General features: G+C 38.2%; 1 protein-coding gene and 1 pseudogene across 19 annotated transcripts in view; one reads left to right on the top strand and one right to left on the bottom strand.

Annotated features, from left to right (window-relative positions):
• Window positions 1–27,875, bottom strand: part of Sox6 (SRY-box transcription factor 6) — a 610,295-nt gene that overhangs the window by 517,181 nt on the left and 65,239 nt on the right. The gene's annotated exons all lie outside the window — the stretch shown is intronic.
• LOC101613762 lies at window positions 24,474–26,893 on the top strand (annotated as a pseudogene).

Here is a 27,875-nt window from a genome sequence, read left to right on the forward strand (position 1 = left end):
ACTTGCCAACCCCTCCTCATCACCCCTCTGCAGAGCATGGTTGCTACATTTCTCAGCCCAACACAAAGATGTTGAAAGTTAAAAATAAAGGTTAGATGATAGTAGTATGCATTTGTTATAAGTATGAAATTCTGTCTTCGTTATGTAAGTTATATCTCTAGCTTTTGATTTTTTCATTCAAGGTCATATTCAGACTGAAGGCAAGTACTAAGACAACTGCAAGCACTAAAGGGAAGACCAAATGCCAGAAAGACCACATTATGCCATTATGACAGTAAGTTTGTCCCAAACAGCATTTTAAAAATATAGTTCTCCCTATAAACAGCCTTGTTCATGCTTACAAAGATATCAATCAATCACACACAATTACGTAAATGCATAGGTCCAAAGGTAACCTTGGTGGTTTGAAGCCCACAGAATGATATGTTGAGCACATGCTCTTGTCTTGTCAGCTTCTATACCACACACTGATCTGTGTATCAAGTCACATAAAAATTCAAGGAAACACATAATTGGAAATTAAAAGTCCAATAATTTAGGACCAAAAGCTGGTAATTTAAATTAATCATATGTTCATACTTTCACACATATCACACTTTCAACACAATATTAAATACAGTTAATAGAATAACATGGCAGAAGTCCAACAGAATATACACACTGAGTCATCTTATAATCTACAGATTATATAATATTGCTTTGTGATACAAACATCCTCATAGAGAAAATCCTGAAAAATTATCAAATGATGAATTCTTAGGCCTCTACATCACTGAACCATGAAAAATTTTAAGTCTAAGAGTCTTAGACTCATAAAGAAATAAAGCTGTAGCCACACTGATTCTTTTCAATGTCTTAAAGACTCAGTGTCGGGGGATGGGTTTTCTAACCAAACTAGACTCATGTCTTTTTTTCTAGAATCACGGCCTACCTATAAAATAAATTTGAAAAAAAAAAAGAAATAAAATAAATTTGAGCTACATGAATTCCAAGGTCCCTTCAACTCCAAACCAATTAAGTTCTTCAGCCTATGGAATAGCACAGTGGATTTAGTTCTAACAGTACTTCTTAAAATTTGAGATTCTGCTCTGATGCTAAAAGCAGTTAGAATTCCATGTCAGTTTACTCATGGCATAGATGGCACTGGATAACAATACTATAATTTACATAAGAAAAGTATGAGCTAGTATGTGCATGTAACCCTAGCACTCAGGAGTCTGAGACAATAAGATCATGAGTTTGAGGCCAGCCTGAGCCACATAAGGAGTTCAAGGCCAACTGAGGTACATGAGACCCTATCTCAAAAAGAGAAAGGAAGGAAAATGAGAGAGGAGAGGAAGGGAGGGAAGAAGAGGAAATCTGCATCAAGTTCTACCTGGGAGCTCCAAGACCAAACTGTCCTCCTGAGCCTCGCATCCACACCAAGTGCATGAGAGATTAGCAAAGCATCACCCAGCACTCTGTCAACCAGAGTGTTGACACCACTCTTCTCCTGCCAGTGGAACCTTCATCCACAAAATACAGACCTGGCACAAATGGCCATGTAATTGCCAAGAGGGAAAGGTCTCTGCAGAAGCATTGGGCTTGGTACTGCCTAGTCCAGAACTAGCTTTAACCTAGGCCACAAAACAGGGGCATGCTTATGTCTCTGGAACACACCAGTTTCGTAATGATGGACCATTGTTGACCTGGACATGTCTTTCAGCTCTGAGGCATGATGCCGGCTCACTGAAATAGCACAGTAGGGTCTTTCTAGGGGCAGATATGCTTTAAACAATTGCAAGGGGGTGAAAATGTCGGCAGGTAATAGTATTTTTAGATTTATATACAAGTTGATGTAAGACTTTAGCTGGCAAACTACTCCCCAGAAAAATCCAAAGTAAATAAGTTCTAACCCTTGCCCCTAAAACATCAGATAAGCAAAACTGCTTATTTACTCATTTTTTTTAAAAAAAAATAGTTTATTTATTTAATAGAGACAGAGGCAGATAGAGAGAGAAAGAATAGGCATGCCAGGAACTCTAGCCACTGCAAATGAACTCCAGACGCATGTGCCATCTTATGCATATGGCTTACATGGGTACTGAGGAATCAGCCTGGGTCCTTAGGCTTCACAGGCAAGTGCTGTAACCACCAAGCAATGTCTCCAGCCCATTTCTTTTTTGAAGATAATTAATATTTTTAAAATCTGGTCCAAAATGATCAATAATTTTAATTTGCCATAAAAGCAACACTTGGGAATACATAAAATCAGGCACTGGTTACCAAACCTTTGTAGTTGTAAAACCTGCCAAACTCCAACTTCAGAAGTCATTGATCTTACCAGGCAGGAGCCTGATATACAAGCAACTGAAAAATGCATAAGTCAGTCATCTGTTAATAACTTCTCTTCTCAAAATATTGGGTTAGATAAGTTGTTTTTATTACTTTTGTCTGGGACCTGATCCAAGCTTATTTCAGTTTCTGTGACTTAGATTTTCAAGTGTTATTTTCCATCTTGCTGGCATGTTGTTACTCCCCAGATCACCACACATGAGGTGACGATTATCGATTGTGAAAGCACAACAGGTGGGTCGCATCAAAGGTCACATGAATTTTGTTCACAGGCCCAGACACAAGGTTTGCATTATCCTTAATAGAAACAGAAGCCAGTAATAAAACATACTGTTGAAACAGCGTCTCTCTCCTTTGTATGCAAGCACTTCACACAGTGGAGCACACCACTTCCAAATGCTTTCTGGCTATTGCAGCATGGGCATTTGGTGAGGTTAGTTATAAAAATTAGTGGTATAAATCATGACTTTCTACAGCAATTGTTTGAACTACTCAGTTAAACTGCTTATTCAGAGAAAACTCCCAGAATAAATTTATCCTGCAGAAATGTAGCAAGATAAGAAATTTGGAATAATGTGACCTAGTATTTTAATAATCCCAATTTTTGATGAGACAGAAAACTAATTCACAATCCATTATTCAGTTCCATTTAAGTTTTATCAAGCTAAAACAGAAAAATCATTTAATCTCAACATACCAAGAATGAAACACTTCTTATGTACCACCAATGCTCTGCATCATTTGAATTTGAAAGTTTCCTCAACAGACATATTTTTACTGGGGAAACTATTATCAATATTATGAGCTGTTTTCCTTTTAGGTTCAGTAACTAAACCTTCATTCATTTATAGTACTTATAATATTTCCATTTATATAATATTCAAATTATGTTTAATTTAGTATATCACTAATATTTGTATTATTTATATTCCTAATATTTATATTACTGTAGTCCACTAACTCCACTTCTTAAAAATGTAGTATTTTAATTCCAAGTCAAGAACACACACATATACAATGTACACACTACTTTAAGAAAAAAAAAGACATCAAAATAGAAGAGAGAGTAGCTAAAAATAAGGAACTCAGTGGAAGGGGAATGAGAGGAAAAAAAGATAAAAGGATACAATGGAAGAGGATTATGATCAAAATATATTGCATATATATTTATGAAAATTGCCAATAAAAAGATTTTACAATGGCTGGGTAGAACTATTAACTGAGCCACTACTAGCATGCCATGCAATGTATATTACTAAGGAACTTTTATCTTTTTAAAAAAATGTATTTTATTTATTTGAGAGAGAGAAAGAGAGAATAAGAGCACCAGGGCCTCCAGCACCTGTAAACAGACTCCAGAAGCATGTGCTCCCTTGTGCATCTGCCTTATGTGGGTCCTAAGGAATCCAACCTGGCTTCTTTGGCTTCACAGGCAAGTGTCTTATCTGCTAAATCATCTCTCCAGCCAGAACTTTTATTTTTTTATTTTTTTAAAAAACTTCTTCCTTTTTTTTTAATTTTTTATTTATTTATTTGAGAACGACAGACACAGAGAGAAAGACAGATAGAGGGAGAGAGAGAGAATGGGCGCCCAAGGGCTTCCAGCCTCTGCAAACGAACTCCAGACGCGTGCGCCCCCTTGTGCATCTGGCTAACGTGGGACCTGGGGAACCGAGCCTCGAACCGGGGTCTTAGGCTTCACAGGCAAGCGCTTAACTGCTAAGCCATCTCTCCAGCCCCAGAACTTTTATTTTTAATTCCACTTCATTTCAGTTACTTGTTCCTCCACACTAACTGTGGAGGTGAATTTCACTCGCCAGAAGTGAATGAATGTGCACTCTTCCAGGAAGACAGTTACTGTGGAACACAATATACAGTGGTATGTATGTTTTTATTCAAAATTTAACAGGAATATAACTTTTGGTATTGGGGATCTATAATACAAGCCTCTATTCAAAATATGAATGGCACTGCTGTAGACCTTTCTATTTCTAAAACTAGTAAGAGTATCAGCATAATTTCCTTTCAGTTCTCAATACTGATGGTTCCAGGAATGATATCACAGGCCTAAGAGGAGAGGGTCTACTGGATAACTAATCTCCACAGACCCAAAATTCCTTGTGCAGCCCTAACTTCAGGTTTGAGCTTCATGTCAAAGATACTCAATATTCATACAACCAGGTAGAACTTGCTTTTAATTAAATCAGTATTTTATACCCTTAAATCTCATGATCTAATCTCTTCAGTGTTTCCTCACATAATAAAAATAAGGGTTCTCATTAAAGTAAAAATAATAGTTCATATTTATTATGACACTTAGCATATGTCTGGCATATTTTTAAGAAACAGTTTTGGGAGGATTTGAGGTAGTGTCTCACTGTAGCCCAAGTTGACCTCGAATCCACTATGTAGTTTCAGGGTAGCCTCAAACAGCAATCCTCCTACCTCAGCCTACCTAATTCTGGGATTAAAGGCACATAAAACCACACCCAGCTTCATTCTCTTTTTTATATTTTTTTAATTAAGTTACTTATTTTTGTTTGAGAAAAAGAAAGAGGCAGATAGAGAGAGAGAATAGGCACACCAGGGCCTCCAGCCACTGCAAGTGAACTCCAGACACATGCACCACCTGGTGCATCTAGTTTACGTGGGTACTGAGGAATCGAACCTAGGTACTTAGGCTTCACAAGCAGTGCCTTAACTGCTAAGCCATCTCTCCAGCCCTAGCATTGTTTTTTTAAATATTTTATTTATTTATGAGCAGAGAAAGAGAAAACATAAAGAGTGGGTATGCCAGGACCTCCTGCCACGGAAAATTAACTCCAGATTCATACTCCACTTTGTGAATCTAGCTTTATGTGGGTATTGGGGAATCAAACCCAGGCCATCAGGTTTTACAAGAAAATGCCTTTAACTGCTAAGCCATCTCTCCAGCCTCTTAAATTGTTTTAAATACAATGTGTATTATGATACATGTGCATTAAGTAAACTGATATACATACAGCAGCTCTTATTATCTTTATCTTAGAAATAATGAAATTGTCTTATATGCCTAAAATAATTTCATTTATTCCATTAAAATAATGTGCTTTTAATGTTGAATATTTTTAATTCCTCCTATTATAAATATTTACTGTAATTAAACTAGGATTTACTTGAAAAATAACAAAATTTTATTAGTAACTAGCTGGTATTAAAGATGTGTACAACTTACAGACAAATCTACTGAAGAAAGTGGTAGTTAAACTCATCCAGGCAATGCATCCAAATTAAGATGCTCCCTCGCTTTACATCAATGAAAGTACAATTTGATTTTGCTTTGATATGATGAATCATAACTTCTCCTTCTGACCACAATGAAATAATGAAAACTGGATCTACCTTCATGCCTTAAGCAATTAGAAAGCAGATGAAGCCTATAAAACGAAGGCTTGTAGGAACTGAGCAGCGGATGGCACAGGGCTCCAACCTAACAGACGTGAAGCAGACTGGGTGAGCCTCGGGTTGCTCCTGGAGTCCTCAGGCTCTGAGGATGCAGCACTGAAGCAGAGCCCGGAGGTCAGAGGCACGGGAACAAAGGCTGAAGATGAGATGACCAAAACAGCTTGGATTCCCAGGGAAAGCCCTAAAATAGGAGGGCTGCACAGACAAAACATTTTGGGGAGCTACAGAGGGTCTTGTTCAATCTTTGGCTGAACTGATATCAGTTCACAGGAAATTATCCTCATCTGGAACAACTGAAGTCCAGTAGGTTGAAAACAGATGAAGCTCATATATAGCTAAATATATTTAATATTCCTTGTAGTCACACTGAAAATACATTATATTGAAAAGAGTCCTAGGAAAGGTCTTACTAAGCAGTAGGTCTAAGTTGTTCATACTCCATATTATCTCACTAACAAAGTAAAGAAGCAAGCCTCAGTAACTGAGTCCAAGTTACTTAACTGTGTGCCAGTCATGTCACAATATCACTTACAGAAATAAAACGAAACCCAGCGCCCAGTATCATAAATTTCACAATGTGCATCATCCAATCAAAACTTATAGGCTTACAAAACATTGCTGAAAGAGACCTAAGAGGGTGTAAATAAGCAAAAAGACATCTGTGTTCACAAATAAAAGACAAAAGTTTTTTGTTGTTGTTTTTTTTATTAGCATTTTCCATGATTATAAAAAAATCCCATGTTAATTCCCTCCCTCCCCCCCCACTTTCTCCTTTGAAATTCCATTCTCTATCACATTACCTCCCCTTAACAATCATTGTACTTACATATATACAATATCAACCTATTAAGTACCCTCCTCCCTTCCTTCCTCTTCCCTTTATGTCTCCTTTTTAACTTACTGGCCTCTGCTACTAAGTATTTTCATTCTCACGCAGAAGCCCAATCATCTGTAGCTAGGATCCACATATGAGAGAGAACATGTGGCGCTTGGCTTTCTGGGCCTGGGTTACCTCACTTAGTATAATCCTTTCCAGGTCCATCCATTTTTCTGCAAATTTCATAACTTCATTTTTCTTTACCGCTGAGTAGAACTCCATTGTATAAATGTGCCACATCTTCATTATCCACTCATCAGTTGAGGGACATCTAGGCTGGTTCCATTTCCCAGCTATTATAAATTGAGCAGCAATAAACATGGTTGAGCACGTACTTCTAAGGAAATGAGATGAGTCCTTAGGATATATGCCTAGGAGTGCTATAGCTGGGTCATATGGTAGATCAATCTTTAGCTGTTTTAGGAACCTCCACACTGTTTTCCACAATGGCTGGACCAGACTGCATTCCGACCAGCAGTGTAGAAGGGTTCCTCTTTTTCCACATCCCCGCCAACATTTATGATCATTTGTTTTCATGATGGTGGCCAATCTGACAGGAGTGAGATGGAATCTCAATGTAGTTTAATCTGCATTTCCCTGATGACTAGTGACGTAGAACATTTTTTTTAGATGCTTATATGCCATTCATATTTCTTCCTTTGAGAATGCTCTATTTAGCTCCATAGCCCATTTTTTGATTGGCTTGTTTGATTCCTTATTATTTAACTTTTTGAGCTCTTTGTATATCCTAGATATTAATCCTTTATCAGATATATAGCTGGCGAAGATTTTTTTTCCCATTCTGTAGGTTGCCTCTTTGCTTTTTTCACAGTGTCCTTTGCAGTGCAAAATCTTTGTAATTTCATGAGGTCCCAGTGATTAATCTGTGGTTTTATTGCCTGAGCAATTGGGGTTGTATTCAGAAAGTCTTTGCCAAGACCAATATGTTGGAGGGTTTCCCCTACTTTTTCCTCTAGCAGTTTCAGAGTTTCAGGTCTGATGTTAAGGTCTTTAATCCATTTGGACTTAATTCTTGTACATGGCGAGAGAGAAGAATCTATTTCCATCCTTCTGCAGATATATATCCAGTTTTCCCAACACCATTTGCTGAAGAGGCTGTCTTTTCTCCAATGAGTATTTTTGGCATTTTTATCGAATATCAGGTGGCTATATCTACTTGGGCTTACATCTGGGTCCTCTATTCTGTTCCACTGATCTACAAGTCTGTTTTTGTGCCAGTACCATGCTGTTTTTGTTATTATGGCTCTGTAGTATAGGTTAAAATCAGGTATGGTGATACCACCAGCCTTATTTTTGTTGCTCAGTATTATTTTAGATATTCGAGGTTTTTTGTGAATCCAAATGAATTTTTGAATTGTTTTTTCTATTTCCATGAAGAATGCTTTTGGAATTTTGATAGGGATTGCATTAAATGTGTAGATTGCTTTAGGTAACATTGCCATTTTCACAATATTGATTCTTCCAATCCAGGAACAGGGGATGTTTCTCCACTTTCTAGTGTCCTCTGCAATTTCTCGCTTGAGTGTTTTAAAGTTCTCATTGTAGAGATTCTTTACTTCCTTGGTTAGGTTTATTCCAAGGTACTTTATTTTTTTTGATGCAATTGTGAATGGGAGTGATTCTCTGGTTTCATCCTCTGTGTGTTTGTTGTTAGCATATATGAAGACTACTGATTTCTGTGTATTTATTTTGTATCCTGCTACATGGCTGTAGGTTTTGATCAGCTCTAACAGTTTGCTAGTAGAGTTTTTAGGGTCTTTTATGTATAGAATCATGTCATCTGCAAATAATGATAACTTGATCTCTTCCTTTCCAATTGCTATCCCTTTTATGTGTGTCTCTTGCCTTATTGCTATGGCTAAGACTTCCAAAACTATATTAAATAAAAGTGGGGACAGTGGACACCCTTGTCTTGTTCCTGATTTTAGTGGAAAAGCTTCCAGTTTTTCCCCATTTAGTAATATGCTGGCTGTAGGCTTGTGATAAATAGCTTTTATTATATTGAGATATGTTCCTTCTATTCCCAGTCTCTGTAGGACTTTTATCATGAAGGGATGTTGGATTTTGTCAAATGCTTTCTCTGCATCCAATGAGATGATCATGTGATTTTTGTCCTTCAACCCATTCATATAATGTATTACATTTATAGATTTGCGTATATTGAACCATTCCTGCATCTCTGGGATAAAGCTTACTTGGTCAGGGTGAATGATCTTTTTGATATACTCTTGTATTCTGTTTGCCAATATTTTGTTGAAAATTTTTGCATCTATGTTCATGAGGAAGATTGGTCTATAATTTTCTTTTTTTGTTCTATCTTTGCCTGGTTTTGGTATCAGGGTGATGCTGGCCTCATAGAAGGAGTTTGGTAGAATTCCTTCTTTCTCTATTTCCTGGAAAAGCTTAAGAAGCAATGGTGTAAGCTCTTCCTTAAAGGTCTGGTAAAATTCAGCAGTGAATCCATCTGGGCCTGGGCTTTTTTTAGTTGGGAGATTATTGATAACTATTCGGATCTCCATGTTTGTTATAGGTCTATTTAAGTGATCAATCTCATTTTGATTTAATTTAGGTAGGTCATATAAATCAAGGAAAGCATCCATTTCTTTCAGATCTTCATACTTTGTGGAGTATATGCTTTTATAGTATGTCCCTATGATTTTTTGAATTTCTCTGGAATCTGTTGTGATGTTACCTTGTTCATCCCTGATTTTATTAATTTGTAAGACAAAAGTTTTAAGAGGGTAATATGTCCTAAACAAACAACAGCAAAACCCAACAACCAAGATCAGTTGACCATAGATAACAACAAGCATTTCAGAAAGCTAGAAGAAAGGAGCTCAGAAATTTTCAAGGTAAAGACATGACAAATGTTTTAGGAGACAAATGTTTTTAGCTGCTTTAAATATCCTATAACATATAAATATATTAAAACTATACATGGTACCCTACATATATATATATACAATTTTAGGCATTATGTATTAGTTAAAAAGCATGTTGTAAAAACACAATGGCCTTTCTAGAAGAAGTAGGAAAGCTGATTACAAATTCATGTGAAATATTAAAGGACCTAAATAGCTAAAACTAAAGAACTAAACTGGAAAACTAACACTTTCTAATTTCAAAATTTACCAGAAAGTTACACTAACCAAAAGTGCTATACTGGCCAGGATGAAATAAGCCCACAGAATAGAAGTCAAGGTGGTTAAGAATCCAGAAATAACCCATGCACCCGTACTGTGGTTAACTGAGCTGAGCAAGGCTTCCAAGACCATTCACAAAACTGTTCAACAAAACATGCTGAAAAACTGGATGTCCCCATACAAAAAAAAAAAAATCTTCATTTCATCCTACATGCAAAAATTTAACAAATAAAATTGCTAAATGTAAGAATTAAAATATTGGGCTGGAGGGATACCTTAGTGATTAAGATACTTTCATGCAAATCCAAAGGATCCAGGTTGGATTCCCCAGGACCCATGTAAGCCAGATGCACAAGGTGGCATATGCACCTGGAGTTCATTTGCAGTGGCTAGAGGTCCTGGTACATCCATTCTCTCACTCTCTCTGCCTCTTTCTCTTTGTCAAATAAATAAATAAATATAGAGTATTTTAAAAAGAATTAAAATATAGTTAAATAAAAACCTTTAGACAAAAGCATGAAGGTATACCCTTATGGCCTTGGACATGGTGATAATTTCTTAGCTATAACACCAAAAACACTATCACACACACCAAAAAAAATACATACAGTAGACTTCTTCAAATTTTAGAACTTTTGTGTATCAAAGGGCACCACTGGGCCTGAAAAGACGGCTCAGCTTGCTTCTAGGGCCTGATGATTTAAGTTCGATTCCCCAGTGCCCATGTAAGATATGCACAAGGCGGCACATGTGTCTGCAGTTCATTTGCAGTGGCTAGCGGCCCTGGTGTGCCCATTCTCACTGATAAATAAATACTAAAATAAAAAACGGCACCATGAAAAGAAAAACAGAATGTAGAGAATATTTATAAACCATAGTGCTAATAAGTGTCTAATATCTTGAATACATAAAAAAATTCATAACAATGAAAACAAAAGCACAAAAACAAGTTAACTAAGTGAAAGACTTTGTCATCTCCTCAAGAGAATATACTAACAGCAGAGAAGCACAGGAAGAGATGCCAGCATCATCAGGAAAATGTGACTCAAACCACAATGGGGGTCACTTAATGTTCGCTGGATACACTAGATGAAAACTGGAAGGCCCATGCACTGCTGGTGGGAATCTAAAAATGCATGCCCAGTGGAAAATAATTTGGAACTTCCTCAAAAAGTTAAACATGAAATTACCAGATCTAGCAAATCAAAAACAGGTGTTCAAACAAAAACTTACACACCAATGAGTATGGCAGCACCATTTGCAGTGGCCAAAAGGCAGAAACAACCCTCCCATCGAGATGTCTGGAGGACAACACTTTGGTGCAGCTATATGAGGGAGTAGTACACACCCACCACACTGAGATGTTACACCTGGCACAACATGAATGCGCTGAGAAAACACGCTAAGAAAATCAAGCTAGAGACAAGGGCCTCACAACTGCAGGATTCCACTTAGCCGAGTACTCACAGCAGCAAGTCCACAGCAATGAAGAGATCAGTCACTGCAGTGAGCAGGGGGAGGGGACACAGAATGACTGCTTTACAGGTATATGGTTCTTTTAGATTTTTTTTTATTACTTTTGCAGATCAGAAAATCCATGTTTGGACCATTTTTATATCTTGGCAAAGTAGAAGATACTGGGTTGACATGGCAATCTAGGATTTGTCTCTGAAAAGCAGTAGTGTGGGTCAGTTCTCCCACATTTCCTAACTCAAAGCAGTAGGTAAGGGAGTCAAAGCACCTTTACTTTCTACCATGACTCTTTTGCAAACCAAAGACCCAGCAACAAACAAACGACTAACAGTCGTCACTGCTTAAAATTACCTTTTTTTTTTTTTGGTTTTTTGAGGTAGGGTCTCACTCTAGCCCAGGCTGACCTGGAATTCACTATGTAGTCTCAGGGTGGCCTCAAACTCACGGTGATCCTCCTACCTCTGCCTCCCAAGTGCTGGGATTAAAGGCGTGTGCCACCACGCCCGGCAAAATTACCTTTAATCTCTGTGACAATGGAATCACAAAATGGGCTTTAATTCTTTTATTTATAAATTTTTAAAGAAGTGAATTACTGAAAAGATGATCAAAACTTGAATTGCATATTTGTATGAAATTTACTTTTAAAAAATAACTATAAAAGTTACCTGTGGAACAGAAAAATAAATATGTGGTGCAATGTACAAGTTATGTTGCTAGATTTGGGTAAATCCTTGAGGGTTCCAATTTTTGACAGTCAAGATTGCTGTTTATTATTAGCTTAACAAGTCTAGGAAACACAGACAAATGAACAATTTGTAGAGTCAACCTACTATTTAGTAGATTACTTAAAATAAACACTATTTATTGAAAAATCAAATAAATAAAGCCCTAAATTTTCAGGAGGTAGTGGGGTATACTTTTTTATGTGAAGGGAAATTTCCCATGACTTTTGTTTCAGGTATTTAAAGAAGAAAATGACTGATCATGCCTTTCATACTTTTCTGTTCTTTGGTCCTTCCTCATGTTTGTAATTTAACTGCAAGATTCATTAAATTATTCTTTTTTACTTTATTTATTTTTATTAATTTTTATTATTTATTAGTACTTCCGTGATTATAAACAATATCTCATGGTAATTCCCTCCCTCTCCCCATATTCCCCTTTGAGACTCCCTATCCTTCATATCCCCTCCCCCTCTCAATCATTAAATTATTCTTATAGATTATTTCTGGGTCAGACAAAACAATGAATATGAAAAATTCCCCCAGGAATAGGTTTGTAGGTAAGTTTATCTATTTAAAAGCTGATCCGTGGTTATAGCGTAAGAGCCCTCATAAGAACTGATAGTAATTCACATAACTTGCAAGGAAAATGTGACATATGCTGGCCAAATGTTGATTTGAAAAACAGAGCAATGAATTCAGATATTCAAAAATTGCCCAGCTCAATCTGAGTGCTGTCTATATGCAGTGCTGTCCATATCCAGTACTGCCCATGCCTAGGACTGTCCACACCTAGAACTATGAGTACCTAGTGCATCAACTGTCACCCAGAGTAAGGAAAGAGCTTCACTCACTACAGTCACATTTTTTGAAAACTACTTATTAAATTTTGCTTTCCACTTTCAGTCTATCCACACTGTTGCTAAAAGATCTCTTTTTTATTTCAGAGTTCCTCTTCTAAACGTAGCTTTTTGCCTAAAGCAAAACATATTTTGCAAAGTGCTAATGATTTCCAGTGGCCCGCTGACACGTGCGTTAGCTGTCCTCGAGCCTCTCCTCGAGCGAGGTTTCCTCTGAGGACTGCAAAGCCTCGTGGACCACTCCTGTGCTTACAGCTCTTCCTGAAAGCCAGCTCATGGCCCCACTTCACACTGAGAGCCGTCAACTGCCAGTGAGTTCAGCCAGCCGGGTGGCACCACCCCAGCTTGGAATTACACCCATCTCCTTGAGGATAAATCTGATCTCCCTCTGGAGTCAATCTGAAGTTGCATACTGTGGTAAATTTTGCTCCTCCACCAATGTCCAAGCTTGAACCAGTGGGACATTTATTAAAGGAATGCATACAAACCTTATTAGATGCTTTGCAAGAGCACAGATAACACCATTTCACCCTCTGAAATTGTAGCACTCAGATCCTGTCCTGAAGAGAAATAATTTGTTTTTCCATGAAGGATTCTTTCCTGCCCAATTTTGCAATCTACTAGATTTTCCCAGAATTTTTGGAGTCTGCCACCTGAGAAGGGACTTGTTTTACCGGTATTGTCTAAAGTAAGAATGTCAATGCCGCTGTTTCCTCCAAAGGACAGGCGAGCCACCCCGGAAGCGGCCTCCTGCTTTAGCAGCATGAGAACTTCCATGAGGGTACATGCCCGGCTGATGTAGCAGTTTTTCCCCACAGATAGAGATGACCTTTTCAAAGGCTTGGGGAGAGGGTCTGAGTTTGATCTACCACTCATGCAAAGGTACCTGTGTCCTACTTTCAGATGTGTCTGCAAGTTGAGATGTCTCCTATGTCCTTAGAGACTAAGTCCTTCTATCCCAGTGTCCCTGAATCTTCCTTATGCCAACATTAGGAAGGAGCAAGTTGGTCCAGATGGATTAAAACTGTCTGAAGGTATTGTTCATGGAAGTACAGAACATTTTTTACACTAAACAAACAGAAAAAGGCACTATATACTCAATTGGGAAATGTCTCAATTTCAAAGGACATTCTTTGCATCTAATCATTAATAAATTTATGATTCAGAGTGGGAACTTCTCAAATTAAAATGAGACAGGGAGAAAAAAAATTTGAGGCATAAAATTTGAAGATGAAAATTTCTTTTTAAAATAGTATATTCATTATAATATTTATATTATATAACATTTATATATTATAATATTTATATTATAATTAATATATCCCTCCAGAGAGGAAAAAAGACAAATAGAGAGAGAGAGTGGGTATGCCAGGGTCTCTAGCCACTGCAAACAAACTCCAGATGCATGTACTCCCTTGTGCATCTGGCTTACATGGGTCCTGGGGAATCAAACCTGGATCCTTTAGCTTTGCAGGCAAGCATCTTAACTACTAAGCCATCTCTCCAGCCCCAAAGGTGAAATTTTCTATTACAAGTATAATAGGGATGGCTTGCTGAGTGTGTCAAAATCAGCTCTTTTTTTAATATTTATTTATTTATTTATTTATTTATTTGAGTGAAAGAGACAGATAGAGAAAGAATGGGTACACCAGGGCCTCTAGCCACTGCAAACTACTCCAGACATATGCACCACCCTATGCATCTGGGTACCAGGAAATCAAACCTGGATCCTTAGGCTTTGCAGGCAAGTGCCTTAACTGCTATGCCATTTCTCCAGGCCCAAAATCAGTTCATTGTCATAACACTTCCGATTCCTTGTGTGGATAGGAAATGTGTTGTATCAAGTAATTGAAAGAATAGGTATGGCAAGGATACCAGACAATATAGAAGAGAATTATTTAAAAAACTGACAAAATGTGCATTATTAAAGACTAGAAAGTTAAAAGGATACGGTTAAGGAATATGCCCAAAAGACATAGATATAAAAAAAAAATTAGCTGGAGACATAGCTTAATGGTTGAGGTGCTTGCCTGCAAAGCCTAAGGACCCATGTTTGTCTCTCCAGATCCCAGGTAAGCCAGGCACACAAAGATGAGGCAAGCGCAAGGTCATGCAAGCCCACTAGGTGGCACAAGCACCTGGAGTTCCATTGCAGTGGCTGAGGCCCTGGTGGCCAATTCTTTCTTCCTCTCTCTCTCTCTCTCTCTCTCTCTCTCTCTCTCTTTCTCTCTTAAAAAAAATTTTTTTTAGCTGGGTGTGGTGGTGCATGCCTTTAATCCCAGCACTTGGGAGGCAGAGGTAGGAGGATTGCTGTGAGTTCGAGGCCACCCTGAGACTCTATAGTGAATTCCAGATCAGCCTGGGTTAGAGTGAGACCCTACCTCAAAAAAAAAAAAAAATTCTTATCAACAGAGGACTTAACAAACATTCAACATACATTTCCCAAATCCAAGAACTGGGAGATGGCTATTAAAAATAAACATAAGTTGAAGCTAAGTAGGTAGTTAACAGCTATTATTCAGAAGTCATGCAGCCAGACTGCTGAGCCTATAACCTGAGGTTGAGCACTAATGATGGCTACTTGTATACTGAAGATGGAGCACTGGCAGGGAGTAACAGATAGTTGTTTGGAGACTCTTAAAATCCTAGAGAATGGCACCATGGAGATCAGGGATGGTGAAGCTTCTGAAATTCCAGAGTAAGGAACTACAGAGCTCAGGGATAGCAGGGGCTCTGAAGGATAAGAATAAGGTGACATTTTGCTTAAATATTACACATTGGTTATACAAAACCATAAGTTATTACCTTTCAATGATCCCTAATGTACTCTCATTGACTCTTCAGTTCCCCATTATTACATGTTGGAGATACTGACATATCCTAAAAGCGTTATAAAGTGCAATGAAAACAAGACTGCCATTTGTGCATCCTCTTCATCTCCATGATGCCTCTATTCTCACATATCAGAGGGATAAAAATATTCTCAACTAGATAGTGGTAGTGGTTGAACAAAGTTATGATTGGTACTAAATACTACTGAATTGTACCCTTTAAAATTATGCAAATGGTGAATTAATATTATGCAAATAGTAAACACTAAAAAAGCTTGTAAAGCAACAACAAATATAGTACAAGCTTATAAACAAGCAGAAAAATATGGCCTATTACCAGAAGAAAAACCATCAATATAAACAGACCCAGAAATGACAGGTGATGAAAGTAGCAGGTAAGGATGTTAAAATAGCTTTTAAGGGCTGGAGAGTTGGCTTAATGGTTAAGACACTTGACTGCAAAGCCAAAGGACCCAGGTTTGATTCCCTAGGACCCACATAAGCCAGATGCATAAAGTTACATATGTGTCTGGAGTTTGTTTGTTGTGGCTGAAGGCCCTGGCATGCCCATTCTCTCCCTCTCTCTCTTTTTCTCTACCTACCTCTTTCTCCTTCTCTCTCTCTCTTTCTCTCTCTCTCTCTCTCTCAAATTAATAAAATAAAAATAAATGAAATAAAAGATAGCTTTTAAAATGTGATCCTTATGTTTAAAAACATAGAGGAAAATTTGAACATGGTAAAATGAAAATGGAAGATAGAGAAGAAAACAGAACTTGTAAAAGGAAGAAAGTATGTTAGAAATGAAAAACACCTTAGACTGCATTAATACTATAAAATTAGTGATGCAGCAATACTTGACATATGCAATACAAATTAAGAAATGGACATTGAATGGACATGAGATTGAAAGCAGATTCTTCATTTGAAGCTATGCAGGCCAAAGACCATGAACCAATATTAAAACAAGAAAGAAAGGAAGGAAGGAAGGGAGGGAGGGAAGGAGGGAGGGGTGGGGGGAGAGGAAGAGGGAGGGAGGGAGGAAGGGGGGGAGGGAGGGAGGGAGGGAAGGAGGGAGGGAGGGAGGGAGGGAGGGAGGGAAGGAGGGAGGGGTGGGGGGAGAGGAAGAGGGAGGGAGGGAGGAAGGGGGGGAGGGAGGAAGGGGGGAGGGAGGGAGGGAGGGAGGGAGGGAGGGAGGGAAGGAGGGAGGGAGGGAGGGAGGGAGGGAAGGAGAAAAGTAGCAACTTAAAACTCTAAGCCTATCAAAAATGTCTTTCTAACATGAGGACAAAATAAAATTTTTCAGACATATAAAAGTTAGGAAAAAGGCTGTAAAGATGGCACAACAGATAAGATCTTGTATTTACTGCACAAGCATGAAGACCTGAGTTTGATCCCCAGGCCCATGTAAAAAAGAGTTGGGCATGGCCACACATGCCTATAACCCCAGCCTTGAGAGGGGATGGGCCAGGAGACTCGAGGGAGTGCACTGGTGAGCCAGTGTAACTGAAAAATGGCATAAGCACCAAGTTCAGTGAGAGACTTTGTCTTAAGGAAGGAAGATGGAAGAGAAAGAGAAGAGGAAATCCTGTGCATCTCCTCTAGCCTCAGCACACATCTACACAGGGCACACATACCACACACACAAACAATTGCAAAAGAGTCAATTTAAAAAAAAAAAAACTAAAAATACCAATAAAGTTATAAGAGAATCTTCAGAAGCAGGTTGACATGACAAGAAATGTTAAAGTAACATAAATGAAACACTTAGAGCTAATTACAATGAAAGCAAGTTACCAGGACCACCAGCTGCTCTTCTCTTGTTCCTGCTTTTTGTTTCCAGCTGCCATGAGGAGAGCAGCTTTGCTCCATCATGGGCTCGCTGCCTTGTCTGCTTTGCTGGTCTCATATGCAAGACAGCAGGGCCAAGTGACCATAGACTGAACCCTCAGAAACTGTAAGCCAAAATAAGCCTTTCCTCCTTATAAATTGATTGTTTTCAGGTAGTTTGTCATAGCAACAGAAATCTAACACAGTGCCCTTAAATTCAAACATGTCCAAGATAAATTTAGGAATATATAAAAACGTATTTACAATGATAGGATAGATGAGTTCCGTTCTGACTTAGGAACTTTATTATTCAGCTTCTTTACACTTTTTAGATTCCAACACATTTTACCAATAACTTTATCAAAAAGATAATATACTACTTTCTGGCCATCCATTAGTGCAAGTCTTTTATCATCACTAAAGCTTTCACTGAAATATCCTATGTAGCTCTAGTCTTGTTATTTTTTGATACTAGCCAATGAACATAATCAGGATGAGAGGCACCAAGAAAACCAAAGTGCTTACAACCCTTCAATAAACCAAACTGCAATATGTTCACATATTGAAGTTCTCAGTTTAAAAAAAAAAAAAAAAAACCTTCAGCGAGCTTTCTTAGAGTTACACCATGTTCCTGCTCACGGTAAAAATTATATTTCTGTTCATTATTAGTGTGAAGTAAAAACAATCAGCTAAATGTCATCACAAGAGAATGACATGCAATTTATGACTGACTGCCAAGTCCACTCAGGGCTTGTTCCTCCTTTTCTTTCCCATCCAGTTGTCCTTGATCCATTCAGTGACTGTGTGCCAGCTATATCCAAGCACAGCACCTCATTTCGGGCTGTCCAGGTGAGGAGAGGAGACAGGGCTCCCGCCCTCATACTGCTCACATTTGACCAGATCCCAAAGGCAGCAAATGTGGCAGCTAATTATAAAGTATTGGGTCCAACTCTTCACAGTGACTTCCCCCAAAGTGCTTGAAACTATCCTTATATTCTTAACAATTGAAATATGCCAGAAATGTTAAGTGTTTCTGAAAATACAAAACAATCATAAATGCATTAACTACCTTTTATACTTCTGCTATTTCATATAAACTACCAGAATTAAAACTAAATCTTTCAAAAGAAAAGTCAATCTGAACTGTTCCAATAAATCCTAGCGGTTGTGTTCTCTCTTTAAAATCAGTTGTTCTGCACGTAGTATATAATGATGGGGTAATTATAATTATAATTAGGTGTCTATTTTGATTTCTCTCTCCATAGTATTGATATTGAATGTCATTTGATTTGGGCAAAAACTAAGGTCATTGACTCTTTCAAAGATGTACAGGATTAGTTCTGTGAGAGCTTCACACAGAAACATCTAAAAATGGAAAACATCTCCATTTCAGTCACATAATAGCCAGTAGAACAATTTGCAAAATTCACAACCAAAAATAAACAGACATCCCCCCCCAAAAAAACAAGCAAGTAGAATCTATGGTCTCTATAACATAAAGAAATTCAATAATATGAAAAGGAAAAAATGTTTATAACTTACATATTAAAAACTTGACAATGCATGAAAACTTATTAAAGCTTTTAGCATGTGCATTTATTTAATCTAAATCACACTAATTAGCTGATCATCTTCAAGATAACTATAATTATTTCTTTTTTAAAATTATTTTACTCAGGTGTGATGTATAATTTAAGCATGTATTTCTTAAGTAAAATATATTATCACCATTATTGTTGCACATAAAATTTTAAATACATAAAATTTTTTAACAAAAGAATTTCATCTTCCAGAATATTGAATAACTCTGAAAAGTAGAAATATGATGAAAATGTTATGAAGCAGAAATGTTTACAACATTGCACCTTTGACTAGTTAGGTAAAATTACAAATACACTTATATTCATATTTACCAGCAAACTAATAAAGTATTTTGGGAATTCTATATCTGGATGGGTTTCTTTAATATGAATATTTCTCAAGATTCTGATCTTGATATGTTGGTCAGAAAATTGACATACAACTTCTAAATTTTTTATAGTTTTATTCTGTTTTAGATTTTTTTATTTTTATTTATTTATTAGAGAGAAAGATAAAGAGGGAATAGGCACACTAGGGCCTCTAACCACTGCAAATGCATGTGCCAGATGCATGTGCTACCATGTATAACTGGCTTATGTGGGTTCTGGGGAATTGAATCTGGGTCCTTGGGTTTTGCAGGCACGTGCCTTAACTGCTAAGTTATCTCTCTAGCCCGGTATATTTCTATTCTTTAAAGAAAAAAGACAACAAAAGGTTTGATTCAAAAGGACTTTTTAAAAAATCACAGGATTTAATTATATGCTACTAATTTTCTCCTTCAGTATTGTATTCGAGGATTGCCTAACAAAAACCCCATAAATGAGCACTTGTAACTCATCATCTAGCAATGGTTCAAACAGTCAAAATGACTGGGGATATCAGTCATAATTATTAAATATTCATGTTAGCAAAAACCTCAAGATTCACAATAGCTGTGACCTGAAGATTCACCATAGCTAAGACCTAAAGATTCTCCATAGATATGAATGAAAGATTTACTATAGCTAAGACCTGAAACAAAAAAAGGAAAACATGCCAGGCGTGGTAGCACACGCCTTCAATCCCAGCCCTCGGGAGGCAGAGGTAGGAGGATCACCATGAGCTGGAGGCTACCCTGAGACTACATAGAGAATTCCAGGTCAGCCTGAGCTAAAGTGAGACCCTACCTCAAAAAAAAAAGAAAAAAGAAAGAAAGAAGGAAGGAAGGAAGGAAGGAAAGAAAGAAACCGCATCAAAAGCACTACTGTCACATATCCCCGATCAGCACTATCGGTTAAGTCTGGCTAAGATAAGTGGATAGACGGCTGAAAATTAAACAACATGGTTACATGTTCCTAAAGCTACCTATGTGCTGCTTTAACTCATTGTTCTTTCAGATGACACATTTTCACACTTTCTCCCATTGAAGTAAAAACTCCATTATATTTTTTGTGTTTTGCAGTTTAGTTTGTTTGTTTCGAGACAGGGTCTCAAGTTGACTAGGCTGGCCTCAAACTTGCTTGACCTTCCTGCCTTTACCCCACAAGTGCTGGGATGACAGTGTGCAGCCAAGGCCCCACTCCACTCCCTCTTCTAGATCAAATATTCAAACACATCCCTAGGAGAGCTATAGCTTCTTTACTGGGATGACTCCAATAGGCCCATAACTGTGCACAGAAGCAACTGTAAAACCAGAGGATTTTAACCTGTGCAAGCATCTGTAACATCTTAGACGATTAGAATATTTAGTGTCCCACATTGACAAAAGTACCCAGGATTGAGCCATGTGGCATGGCTTTGCTTTTAGCAACTTATATTTCATCTTGAGCATAAATTTACTTTTACCCGAATTTCTGCTGTCATGTAAATAATTGTTCTTCGGTTTGTTTTTCATTTTTTTAATCTTGAAAATTAATTTATAAAATGTATACAAATTTTAATATATATAGCACAGTAATAGAATAATGCATAGACTCTCGTGAGACTACTTCTGAGACTAAGGTAAGCAGCTCCACACCAAGAATTTCTGGCTTTTTGTTATTGTTACCTAATTTGACTACCATATATAATCTTCCTTTTTCAATACCAATTAAATATCTTCCAAGATTCAGAATCCCTAACTTCTGATGAAGTTAACAAGTATTTTTTTCTTTTTAGCCTCATTAAATGCCCTGATCAAAATTAAATACATCTACCATTTTTCATAAAATTTCATCATTCCATCCCAACTTCCCTTATATACTGAAAATTGTTATCAAAGATAGCAAAGTGCCCTGAAAGTGACTAGACTCTGTGTGCATGTGTCATGTGAAGTGTGGGGACAGGTAAAGTGCATTGTTGAGAACTTTTCCATGTAGCATATGCACTGCATGGGGTGGGGTTTGCAGGCCCTATTCTGTAACTGACCCCTCATTTTCTCCTTATTTCACATCTTGAATTCTCCTCTGAAACCTGACTCTTCATTAAACACATCCAATCAGTAAAATCAACCCATTTTTTAACCAAATACCAAGTGCACACTCCCTGTGGAGTGTGCTCCTTCACCAGCCCCAGTTTACCAGCTTCTTTCGTCCTGTGAAGCTTCTTATGATTTCACAGGAAGCCAGCAATCTCCATACAAGAGTCAATCTAAATGTAAAATTCCAAGACTTCTTATCATTTTGTAATTAAATTTTGCTTACATATTATATTCTTAGCTAACTCTCAAATATCCACATTTCTCAACTGGAAACATTACCTTAATAATGACAAATTATAATACTGACATTATTATTTTTTGTAGATTACAAAAAATAATAGTGATATTATTATCACTAGCTCTTACAAAGCCATGGAAGTCTTTCCTAACTTAAATAACACAAAAAATTGTTCCATTTTCAGACCAAAGAATCATCTTATATCTAAAGTAACACAGATGCCTCATAAGCCCTTCTGTTACAGAGCTAATCGCAATGACTGACGAAGGCTGGCTGGCTGGTACAAGGTTGTTTCAGATGCTAGCTCTGTCCTTTGTACCTCAAAGCACAAGTTCAAAGGATTAGCCAACATTTCAAATATTTTTCTACACAATTTTTCCAAGTATCAAGAACTTGTGAGCATCCTCTTGGCCAAGCCAGATATTGTGGCAGCCATGAATGACCTCAGGAATCAGAGCAAAAAGAATGCCTTCATAAGCACTGGTCCTAGCACGGCCTAACAGTCTGTAATAAATTCTGCTTGCCTTCAAGTAAGTTATACTCAGCCCTCCCAGAAACTAACTGTGCAGGAAATCTGTTTTTGCTACCACCTGGAGATTTGTGAGTTTTCACTTGCTAAATACTCTCCAGAAGGACATCTTACCTCTGAGTGCAGTGCTCTCCCCATTCAACATGAATAAGGTCTCAGGAAGAGGTTCTTCTCTCTAACCTAGCACTCACTATGAAGTAGTCACTGCTCTGCCTTGAAGAACTGAGCTAGGTTTCTCACAAGGCCTTTAGAACCACTGCCCAAAGCAGAAGACTGACTTCACCTGTTCTTTCTCAAAACATGTCCAATATTCTAAAGATGAAAGGATTGTACTCTAGTAAACTGAAAAGGCAAGGCTACAGCCCTTGTTTTGCAACTATGATTAGACCTGTGCTTTAAGTCCAGGAATTGAACGAGCTGGTTATGAAACCTAACCCATGAGCAAGCCCACCTATCTAGCAATCTAGCAAGTGTACCCTCTTCTGATTTAACATATGGGGCACCAATTTACAAAATAAAAATTCTCAGTTAAATAGCAGCTTTTTCTTTCAAAGTAAAAGACAAAAGGCCTCTTCCAGTGCTTACATTTGTAATACTTTTGTAAAAAGTGATTTTTTTAGCATCAGAAAGCATTTTAATTGTAGTAAACTGAACAATGCTGAAATTGTTTGAAGAGAAGATTCAATTTAATGAAATTCACAAACAACCCCTTTAGAAAGTAACAACAATTTTTGAACATTAAAGAGGGGTTCATTGTATCAAGACAACGCCACTATAAAGAGCTGTCTGGCTTCAATCATTGCATATCAACATGGTAATGAACTTGAGGGTAAAGCAGGGACTGAACACAGAAAGTAGCAACACTCTCCACGCATATTTGCTGGGGCAAAACCTTCTTTAATCAATAAAACACCTTTGCATAGGCACCTTAGTAGTATGTGGACCTCTTTCAAATGACACAAAAGCAATATGATGTTTGGAAGTTTCTTCAAGACATCCCACAGCTTACCTTTCACAGCCCTGTTCCAAAAACTTTCAAGTTTCAACAGACAGATACAGGATAGTACAAAGTCTTTGTCGTAAGAATTTCACTGCTTCCCCTAATCAAACATAGACAAATCAGAAACTGAAAAGTCAGAGCCAACCAGTGACCTTTGATTAGAACCACAAGCCTCAATTTTAGTAAAATGCCTCATTCATGGCTCTTTGTTAACAACAAGGAAGGTGTGTTACAGACTGAAAAGAGCATTCGAGACACTGTTTGCATTGTACAATGATTTCCATTATTCAGTGAGAATCTGTGCTTATAGCAAGTGAGACAGGTGTTTTAAAACTAGCCAAATCAAAACACAAAAATGCAGCTTCCTACCTTTAACATAAATAAATCACTTCACCTCTAGCTCTCAGCAGCCACAGGTTCTCCAGTCTTACTGCATTGTGCTAATCTTTCCAAACTAGAATTTGCAAAATACTCGTTTGTTGCTGTTACTTAGAGTCTACGGAGTGGCAGTAACATTTGCTCTGGACCTCTGGTTTTCTTGGGGTATTAAAACACCAAACAGATGTCTATAAAGCTTATTTTAATTAAAGCAAAATTTTGAAATTTGAGGTGATTTTGTCTTGCCTTTATAAATATTCTTTGTCAAGAAAAAAGGTTTCAGACTACTGACACAGTTAGCATATTTTGATGCCAGAATAATCCCTCAAGAAACTGTAAGTTGCGTCTGATTCTTATTTAGGTGCTGGATGTGGGAGATGACATGGAGAAGTTTCCAAAGCCAAACCATCATAAGTGTTATTGTAGAAATACAAAGGACCCTTTGTATTTTAAAGTGAAAATGTAAGCTCTATAGTGCATTCCTCTCAGTGATTTCTTTATAATATCTCACTAAAATATTCTAATTTTTACTGTAAGACTGAGGACTTTTCACTGTGCCTAAAGCAGAGCAAGTATTTCGCATTACATAAGAACATATAGATATATATGTATTACATAGATATACATGCAGTGCATATGTTTATGTAATATAAATAAATTATAAAGGAAAAATTGGAGCTGATGAAACAGTCTACCTACAATTCAAACTGGAAGGAAGGAAGAAAGGAGAAAGGAGGCCTCCTCCTCCCCGCGCGACTGGCGGCGCCGGGCCGACAAGATGGCGGCTGGCGGGGCTGTTGCTGCGGCGCCCAGTGCCGGCTTCTGCCTACGCGGCGCAAGTGGAGCTCCTTCTCGTCCACCTGCCTTCCCGAGAATATTTTAGTGGATAAACCAAATGACCAATCTTCACGATGGTCTTCAGAAAGTAACGATCCTCCCCAGTATCTGATCCTGAAGCTTGAAAGGCCTGCTATAGTTCAAAATATAACATTTGGAAAATATGAGAGAACTCATGTCTGCAATTTGAAGAAATTTAAAGTCTTTGGTGGAATGAATGAAGAAAATATGACAGAGCTATTGTCCAGTGGCCTAAAGAATGATAATAATAAAGAAATATTCACCTTGAAACATAAAATTGATGAACAGATATTTCCCTGTCGATTCATTAAAATTGTTCCACTTTTGTCCTGGGGGCCCAGCTTTAACTTTAGCATCTGGTATGTTGAACTTAGTGGCATTGATGATCCTGATGTTGTACAACCCTGTCTCAACTGGTACAGCAAGTAGTACCGTGAACAGGAAGCCATTCGCCTTTGTTTAAAACACTTCAGACAACACAACTAAACAGAGGCTTTTGAATCTCTGCAAAAGAAAACCAAGATTGCACTGGAGCACCCAATGTTAACAGATATGCATGACAAGCTGGTACTGAAGGGGGACTTTGATGCTTGCGAAGAGTTGATTGAGAAAGCTGTGAATGATGGATTGTTCAATCAGTATATCAGTCAACAAGAGTACAAGCCACGATGGAGTCAAATCATTCCTAAAAGCACCAAAGGAGATGGTGAAGATAATCGACCAGGAATGAGGGGAGGCCATCAGATGGTTATTGATGTCCAGACAGAGACGGTTTATTTGTTTGGTGGCTGGGATGGAACACAAGATCTTGCTGACTTCTGGGCGTACAGTGTGAAGGAGAACCAGTGGACATGTATCTCTAGAGACACTGAGAAAGAGAGTGGCCCTAGTGCCAGATCGTGTCATAAAATGTGCATCGACATTCAGCGGAGGCAGATCTACACACTGGGACGCTATTTGGATTCCTCTGTGAGGAACAGCAAATCTCTGAAAAGTGACTTCTATCGCTATGACATCGACACAAACACGTGGCTGTTACTGAGTGAAGACACTGCTGCTGATGGTGGGCCAAAGCTGGTGTTTGATCACCAGATGTGTATGGACTCAGAGAAACATATGATCTACACCTTTGGTGGTAGAATTTTGACCTGTAATGGCAGCGTAGATGACAGCAGAGCCAGTGGGCTGTTTGCTTTCAACTGTCAATGTCAAACCTGGAAACTTCTTCGAGAGGACTCCTGTAATGCTGGGCCTGAGGACATCCAGTCTCGGATAGGACACTGCATGCTGTTCCATTCAAAAAATCGTTGCTTATATGTATTTGGTGGTCAGCGATCTAAGACCTATTTGAATGATTTCTTTAGTTATGATGTGGACTCTGATCATGTAGATATAATATCAGATGGCACCAAGAAAGACTCTGGAATGGTTCCAATGACAGGATTCACTCAGCAAGCAACTATTGACCCAGAACTGAATGAAATACACGTTTTATCTGGACTAAGCAAAGACAAGGAAAAGAGGGAAGAAAATGTCAGAAATTCATTCTGGATTTATGACATTGTGAGGAATAGTTGGTCTTGTGTATATAAGAATGATCAAGCTGCAAAGGATAATCCAAATAAAAGTCTGCAAGAGGAAGAGCCATGTCCAAGATTTGCCCATCAGCTCGTCTATGATGAATTACACAAGGTTCATTATTTATTTGGTGGGAATCCAGGAAAATCTTGCTCTCCAAAAATGAGACTAGATGACTTCTGGTCACTGAAGTTATGTAGGCCTTCAAAAGATTATTTACTGAGGCATTGCAAGTACCTCATAAGAAAACACAGGTTTGAAGAAAAGGCCCAAATGGACCCCCTTAGTGCTCTGAAATATTTACAAAACGATCTTTACATAACTGTGGATCATTCAGACCCAGAAGAGACAAAAGAGTTTCAGCTCCTAGCTTCAGCTCTCTTCAAGTCTGGCTCAGATTTTACAGCTCTAGGCTTTTCTGATGTGGATCACACCTATGCTCAAAGAACTCAGCTCTTTGACACCTTAGTAAACTTCTTCCCTGACAGCATGACTCCTCCTAAGGGCAACCTCGTGGACCTCATCACGCTGTAATGGAGGAGTGCAGACATGGTTGCTGGGCCTGGAGGTGGAGGCCGCATCTGCTCCCACCGCTCCGACTGCAGCGAGCCCCTGGCGGACGTGCAGCTGCGGTGACTGAGGACTGCATCAGTTTTGAAGGATCCTTATCATAAGTTTAACCCTCCTCCTTCATACCTGACCTCCTTCCCCTTCTCATATTCCTACGTTATTAGGCTAATAAAGTGAAACTGGTATACTTTCCATTTAAAAAAAAAAAAAAAAAGAAAGGAGAAAGGATGGAGAGAGGGAAGGAGAAAGGGAAGGAACAGAAGAAGAATGGGAAGGGAAGGAAAGCACAAGAAGTAAGAAAGGGAGGGCAAAAGAAGAAAAAGAGACAGGGAAAGGATGGGAAAAAGGGAAGGGAAACAAGAGAAAGAAGGAAGGAGTTGAGGAGGGAAAAAGATGTCACTCTTCTGGACTACAGCTATGGATGGCCATGTACCCTTCATCATTTCACTGCCTTTGAGCATCACACGGATCCAAGCTTCTCCTATCAACACTTGCAGTGGCACTGCCTCACCTGCTGTAAATAAGACATACAGTCCTGACAAGTCCTGAAATGTGAATGTAAGTACTTGACTTAGGCCAATTAAAAACCCATGACTTCAACTGCCAAGTCAACTGACTCAAAGAAGTGAAACTCATGAGGGCCAGTACCTTGCTTCACACTCTGCTATACCCTAGTTCCTGAGGGCAGGGACCACCCAGGGATAACAAGGCTGTTTTCACTTTAATAAAAGTAAAGATCAGAGCCAGGTATGGTGGCACATGCTTTTAATCCCAGCACTCGGGAGGCAGAGGTAGGAGGATTGCCATGAGTTCGAGGCCACCCTGAGAATCCATAGTGAATTCCAGGTAAGCCTAAGCTAGAATGAGACCCTACCTCAAAAAAAAAAAAAAAAAAATGTAAAGACCAGATGAGGAACTAGAACTTTCCATCCAGCAATAACAAAGAGTTCCCTGCCACAGGTAGGGAACTTAGGCTACTAAATCCTAAATCACCTTGCAGTTAGAGGGTAGCAGCCAGTTCACCCTACTAAAAAGGAAGCTAAGAAAGAGGATTACATAAGAACTAGAATGTCAAGAGATACTAAAATTTCAGATTTAAACCAAAAATCACAATTAAAAAAAAAAAAAGAAAGAAAGACCTCTTGGCTAGGGAAGATGGCTTAGAGAATAGAGC

This window comes from Jaculus jaculus, chromosome 3, assembly GCF_020740685.1.
Source record: "Jaculus jaculus isolate mJacJac1 chromosome 3, mJacJac1.mat.Y.cur, whole genome shotgun sequence".
Taxonomy (NCBI): Eukaryota; Metazoa; Chordata; class Mammalia; order Rodentia; family Dipodidae; genus Jaculus; species Jaculus jaculus.